The 7,585-nt window shown below is 37.9% G+C and overlaps 1 long non-coding RNA gene across 1 annotated transcript; it reads right to left on the bottom strand.

The window, feature by feature from the left end:
- Positions 1 to 5,544: 5,544 nt before the first annotated feature.
- LOC141048217 (uncharacterized) lies at positions 5,545 to 6,587 on the bottom strand. The gene is made up of 2 exons (XR_012219991.1): positions 6,367 to 6,587; positions 5,545 to 6,205 (listed from the first exon to the last, which is right to left on the bottom strand). It is a non-coding gene; the product is annotated as an uncharacterized lncRNA (long non-coding RNA).
- Positions 6,588 to 7,585: the final 998 nt, after the last annotated feature.

Here is a 7,585-nt window from a genome sequence, read left to right as displayed (position 1 = left end):
TGTCTCCTTGATCCACTCCCGCCTGGACTACTGCAATGGTCTATTAATTGGTCTCCCATTACTCGACTTTCCCCTCTCCAGTTCATACTTAATAAAGCAGCCAGGGTAATCCATCTAGCTAATCGGTACTAGGACGTGTCAGCTCTTCGCCAATCGTTACACTGGCTGCCCATTCATTATAGGATCTAATTGAAAGTACTTGTTCTCACCCACAAAGCTCTCCACAGTGCGGCACCCCCCCACATCTCCTCCCTCATTTATGTCTATCGGCCTAACTGACTGCTGCTCTCTGCAAATTGCTTTTGACTAACCTCCACACTAATGCGTACCTCTCACTCCCGACTCCAAGACTTCTCCCGCTCTGCGCCAATCCCCTGTAATGCTCTACCCCAAGATATTCGGACAATCCATAATTTGCATAGTTTTAGGAGTTCCCTCAAAACACATTTATTCAGAGCGGCCTATCACGTTCACTAATCAAAATCATTTTATGTGAATGTGTGCTTGTGTAGCCCAATCACTATCCCCATCTATCCCCCACTCCATCAAGATGGCTGGACCATCATTGTAAATACACACCTGTACTTTGTATGTCTCCCACCTCATTGTAGATTGTAAGCTCTCATGAGCAGGGTCATCCTATTTTGCTTTAATTATTGTTAATCTTGCTACTTATGACTGGTGTTTTGAAACTGTTAAACTGTAAAGTGTTGCGGAATATCTTGGCGCTTTGTAAATAAAGATAATTATTATTTTATTATTAATATACTCACCTACTGCCATCTTCTCCTGTATCCAGTGCCACTCTGTTTCTCTTCTCAGTGACATCACTACTCTTAAAACTCCTCTAGCTCCTCTAGGTCACGCTGTTCTATGAAGCACCAGAGCAAGGCTCCATACACTTACAACGTTAAAGAGAAATCCGGCTCATACATAAACCCAAGTGTGATCCAGAAAGTCTGAAGTGCCATAACATACCTGAGAAGATTAGCAGATTGGTTTTGGATACTGGAGAAGGCAGTGCCAAGTAAATTAACACTCTGACACAATACTGCACACAAATGCACAAATTTAGGGAAAAAATCATGGGAGAGATTCTTTAACAAGATCCAACAATGAATAATGAATATAAATATGCTTCTATCTATTTTTCTGGTTTGTATTTCTATCAGGCCACTTCACTGACACCTCTTCCCTTATGACAGTAATTGTACTATTTGCCCATTTGCTACAGAATACTATGCAAACTCATCTCTCTCACCCACAAGGCTTTCCACAGTTCTGCATTGCTCTATATCTGGTCCCTCATTTTTGTCTACCACCCTTCCCATGCCCTCAGTTATGACACTGATGTAAGACTAACATCCTTTGTAATCCTAACCTTCCACCTCCATCTCCAAGACTTCTCTCATCCTGCGCTAGTTTTCTGGAATGCACAACCCCAAACAATCAGGCTAATATATAGCCCCCATGTTTTTATGTGTGCATTAAAACATATCTGTTTAGACAAGCCTATCAGCTAAACTCATTAACCAAACTATCCCCTGTTCACTCTTAAATGTAAATCATAATCTGTTCCCTCCTATTCATCTCTCCACATCCTTCATGCACCCAATTGCACATGGTAACTTCACTCAGACAGATACTGACTGAAGATCATGCAAAGTAATATGAAAACCCTTATTATAATGATGTCTGGACCGTATATAACAAGCACTAGTGTCCTCCCTATTTCCTTATAGATTGTAAGCTTGCAAGCAGGGCCCTCACTCCTCCTGCAACTGTTAAAATGTGTTACATTATATTGTTTTTATTGTCCGTGCAGGTCCCTACTCAATTGTAAAGTGCTGGAAAATATGCTGGCGCTTTTGATGCAAAAGCGACTGGATTACATTTCATTTGTCCCTATGATTTATTGACTTACTTAAGTGCCTGCATTTACAAAACAGAATTGTTGCTGGTGATAATAATACATTAAGAATTTGCAAATGTTTAAGGGAAACAAGCCAAAATCAATATCAATAATTGCAAAGTTTCTTAAATAAATTTTTAAAGTTAAACAAATTACTCATCATAACCTTGTATATATAAAATGTCTTCACTGTGCCATGATGTACGCATAATGCCAACTTATCAGAGGAAGATCTGTAGGTGGGGGCAAATTCACATGTTGTCTAGCAGCCATGAAATACTAATGTGGCTACTGGACCAGTGACATGCAAATCTTTTTGCTTAGCTCTACTTTTTACATGTACAGTCTACAAAATACATTAATAGTCTAATCTGTGGAGATGCAAGATCGTGAAAGTGGAGGTGCAGAACAGGCATGGTTCAGATTTTCCATTGCAAATGCGGTAGCCATTTTGGATTTAGAACAAGCTGCGCTGGCAAATGGAAACAAGAGCAGCCAGAATCAAAAGCAGGAGAACAGCTATGGTGTCTAAAGGCACATTTAGTTATATGATAGGTTTGCTTTGAGAAAGTTTGTAGAAGCTCAAAGGGATCTTCACTGGTAGACATGGAGTATTGACATGGCTTCTAGTGCAAGTTCTTAGAAATCTTTTTGCTTATCTCTACTTTTTACCTGTAGACTAGTAATTTATTTTGTAGATTGTGAAGGTGCGAGCTGTTAAAAGCAGAGATGCGTGGAAGACATGCATAAAATGTACTACTACCACTGTAGCAATTTTGGATCTAGAGAATCCAGCCATGGCAAAGCAAGAGTAGTATGAGTCAAAAATGAGAGCACCAGGTATTATACCCAAATTACTATATTTTGGGTGGACTGGAGAATTGGTTTGAGGCCATTTTTTAGACAGATATGTGAGTCTAAACAGGCTTTTACACCAGTAACCTCAACTAGGCAGAACATTGTCCAGGCTTCTATGCTTTCTATGCTAACCTAGGTCACAATTGTCCTGTGGTCTCACCAGCTTTAGTACATGCATTACTTATACCTTACCTATATTTAGATATCAACTCATTTCTCAATTTTTTTTGTATTTTGTAAAATTTTACAGAAATCTATCAATAGACATGTTAAACTATCTGTTCAATACAGCTTCTTTAAAAAGACTTAACATGAGTCAACTGTATCGATTATAATTGGGCGATATGATAATATGAGTGTTTGCTTCTCTCTTACATAATCATACAGGAATCAATACATTGAAGATTTTTTTTGCATTAGTCCATTTTTGACATATGCTATCCTAAATTTAAGGTAGCATATCATGCAGCAGAGTCCTCATTTCTCATTTCTGACATAAATCCATCAGACATCATAATAATCTAGGTAAAACTGTAGCAAGTGGCACAAGGGTATCATAGGATCATAAGTGAAAAATAAAACTTGACTGTTGCCAACAGAATATCATTCAGCTTATGGAGGGGAGACTCCTGTTTCTCGATTGGAGTGATTCATCATAATGTTGGTTGACAGTTTTGGTTTCAGTTAAACTGTACCCAACAGTTTTCAATTATCTTCCAAAAGAAAGATGATTTATAATATTTTTGCAGAAGTGCATATAAGTATCCTAATAAGTATAGCAAGGTATTGACTGTTTGACAGGGTAGTACATTGTAAAAATTATCTATAGACAGTTTCACCTCATAATAGTTCGTAATAAAAAAATAAATTAAACTTTAGTAAAAACTTATCTATTCTATTATCCATCGCTGCTTTCTTCATTAGAATTGTTCCTTAGTTTTCAAAAACACTTATTCTGAGGAAGGATCTTGGCACCCAGTTTATAAGCAGTGATTGGGCTCAAATATAGCAATGCAAAGATAAAGTGGAAAGAATTATAGTGTGATCCAGAAAATCCACATTGAAGTAGCCAGTGAACCTGGGCTAAGATGGAAAAGCACTTCTGCGCAGTGGCGTGAGCAGGGAAATGTAGGGTTATCCAGTCATTTTTTGTTAGAAAATTGCCAACAAAAATATATGTATCAAAAAAACCGAACATCACATCCAAACATAAATCGGGCCTGAACTGGTGCTTACCTAGAGTCGACAACTCATATACAATCAAACAGATAAGGCTGCACTCTGTAGCGCTATAGCATGTTAACATAAAATGTGAAAATTGAATTGCCTTACTGCACAAGAAATATGGAAAATTGAGAATGCTTAGCGCATAAATTGGCCAATTCATGTGTACCTAGCAGTGCTACAGAGTGCTGGCTTATCTGTTTGATAAAAAATATTTGTAGACTTGAATAAAGCAGAACATTCCCAGAACTAAAGAAAAATAAAAAATAAATGTGAGAGCTTTTCCAAATAAGGCAAAATGGAATCAGCCACTATTCTTACCAGAATTTAAGGAGATCCTCATACACACTGGTTAACTGTTAACCAATAAAAGTGAATTAAGACATCCGTGACACATGGTGCATGTACTGACAACAGGTCTCCTAACCCAAACTTGTCAATTTCATAGGCATATATGTTAAGATCAGGTTGAGAGAACCATGACCAGTCCGCATAGCATAGTCCACATAGACTGTGTTTCATGGATGTCTGAATTAACCCTTAATGTAATCTGTTACCAGGTTTTTGCTACCTCATTTTAGAGCAGCATACTTTAAGAAAAGAGACCATGATTCCAGTAATTTATCACTTAGTTTATTGGGTGCGGCAGTTATGATACAATTAGAGTTTTCAGATGTAACTTGTAGCAGAGCTCAGAAAGATGACCCGACCCACACCACAATTTTCTGTGTTCATGACCTATTGACAGTGAGCTGCTTATCAGAGTAGGGGGCGTGGTTGGACGAGGGCTCACGTGAGCATCAGTGATAAGCTCTTGCTGATTAAACATTCATTGTATGGAAACAAAAGCACACAGCCTAATACATGACACATCCCTGAAATCCATCTAACAGATTCCCTTTAACTAAAGGCCCCATTACACACAACGATATTGTGAACGATATCGTTGCATCACCACCAGTTTGGTGACGTTGCAGCAATGTTGAAATGATATTGTGGCGTGTGACATGTAGCAATGATCAATGATCAGTTGTCTGATCGTTAATCATTGCCTAATGGTCTGGGCCATAATTCTATCGTTGGTCTTCTGCTGGGCAGCACACATCGCTGTGTGTAACAGTGAGAGACCAACGATCAGCGATGCTGGGAGCTGGTATCCAGGGTAAACAGTGGGTAACTAAGAGCCACGCGGCTCTTAGATACCCACTGTTTACCCTTGATACCAGCTTGCTCACTGGTCCTGATCGCTGGTGAGTCTGTCTACGTGACAGCTCACCAGCAATCATCTAACTATGTCACGTCGGATCGTTGGTGGGATCGCTGGGACATTGAAGTGTGTAACAGGGCCCTAAGTTTGTTGCGCTATGTTGAAACACTTATAACCACTTAACCCTCCGTCAGGCGCAATATAGATTCTCCTCAGTTCATGCGCAATGTGCCTGACAAGCACAGGTCAGAAAACCACCTATAGTAGCTACATATTTCAATTTCAGGACTATAGAAGTAGTCAGTGACCTTCATAGGAATGTATTAAAAGAGATTACACCAAATCAGATGCAAAAAAAAACATTTATTAACCATAAACTTATTAAAACTAAAAGTACCACTTTTCGGTAGTACCGCCAAATAGGCTCCAGTTATCTTTACTTAACTATTGCTTAAATATAAAATTATGGAAAAAAACTTAAAGGATATTGCACTTAGATGTTACTTAATTATTTTCTACTCATCTTCAGTGGTTTCAATTGCAGCAGAAGCAGCACAGGTACACTTAGAAAAGCAAGGCTGGCAGACGAAAGTTGCATGGGAAAGGCAGATTGATTCTTTACATATTTTGCAGTCATATTTAGAAAGCCTTCTGAAACCAGATACAAATGAGCAGGTAGTACAACTGCGTCTTTTAGAAGGTGGTAGAGTCGGTGTTTGTTCTGGAACGTCCTTGGGACGTCCTTTGTATTTTTATCTTTGCCCAAATAATAAGCTAGATCTGTGTCTGTTTCCTCTGTATCAGTGTCATCACCATCCTGCTCTGTTCCAGAATCAGTGTTACATTCTGCTACCTCATCTTCAGATGAAATGTCACTAGATTCCTCTAAATCCTCAGTTACTGCTGGTTCTTCCTCATCAACTTCTAACAAAAAAATCTTCATTTCTTCTAAATGAAGGGGTTTAGATGAATCATACTGTTTTCTGGCCATTGCAGCAGAAAATCTGAAGCAAGAGAGAAAGAGTATGTGTTAGGGCGCAATGTGCCTTAGAAGCCACCCTCCTTTTGTCTAAGAAAACAGTACTTATGTACACTAACTTAGCATTAATCCTTCATAAAACAAGCTAAATACACAATCGTGATGAATAAAAAAGAAAATACTAACCTTTCAATTTGTGTTGAAATCAGGCGCAATGTGCCTGAGAAGCCAAAGTGTTGATATCTGCTCACTAGAAGGTCTGCTGAGTCACTGTGATATCAGGTTTCACAGAGCCTGTAGAGTCAGGAGATAACTAGGAGGGGTGGGGTTTTCTGATAAGTGGGCAAGGAGAGAGAAGTGAAACTAATTACTGTGTGCCTGTCAGATCTATTGCGCCTGACGGAGGGTTAAAGTTTGTTTGGTGGTGAAAAGCACTATTTTACACAAATTTAATTTAAGCAGACTACTTGTTGCCGGATTTTATTAGAACACCTGTAAATATTGAATTTTCTAATTCAATACTCTGGCTGGCTTAAATTTTTAGAGATGCTATATCACTGTTCAGAAATATAGTTTTTAAACTGTACATGTATAGATACTTTATATTTGCATAGATGCATGTTTAATTAATTGTGCCTTTGCAATACTTCAATAAATTGAATAGTAAAAGCATTGAATATTTAATTTTCCTCCTCTTCTGAAAATACCAATAACATATAAGCTAGTTAAAAGTAACAGGTCTGCATCTGAACAGCTAAAGTAAACCAAGTACATCATTGACATAATTTAATTTTTAATAAGCGTCGTTGTTAACAATCAGTAGTTAATATAAACAACCAGTGCTGTTAAGTTGTATGTTAAGCGCTACAAACCATATTACGAAGCATATTAAGTCATAATGTTTTATATAGCATCTCTCTCTCCGAGTACATGTGGTTTAGTAATGAAGTCGGCAAAGACACAATGTTGTTAGAGAATGTTATTAAACCCTGTATCTTGTTTTATGATTGAATACACTGAAAAAGGGATAGAACATTTGCTTTTGTGCAAAGCGCTGAATTAATGTACTGTAATTCTGTTTGGATGGGAACAGAAGTAGAACAACTTATGAATTTCTATGAGTTCACAATGGAATTTCTGGAGACACATTGTCACCATGTAAAGGTTAATAGGGATTGAGCGCAGTCAAATACTTTAACTAAAGCAGTGGATACATTCAACTGCCACTCTGTATATTGTTATTTGGATGAAATACTGCTGAGCTATTAAAGGTACGTTGCTTGATTGCCATTAATTCTAAAGTACAAGACAATTAAATTAACAGAAATGAATTACATATCTTTTTTCATTCTTTTGACTTACTCTACAAAAAGAACAATTTGTAACACAGCATGGGTGCTCATAA

Source organism: Dendrobates tinctorius, unplaced genomic scaffold, assembly GCF_039654945.1.
Source record: "Dendrobates tinctorius isolate UK_male_01 unplaced genomic scaffold, ASM3965494v1 ptg000133l, whole genome shotgun sequence".
Classification (NCBI taxonomy): domain Eukaryota; kingdom Metazoa; phylum Chordata; class Amphibia; order Anura; family Dendrobatidae; genus Dendrobates; species Dendrobates tinctorius.
Note: the sequence above shows the minus strand (reverse complement) of the source record. Positions and strands in the feature narration are given on the sequence as shown.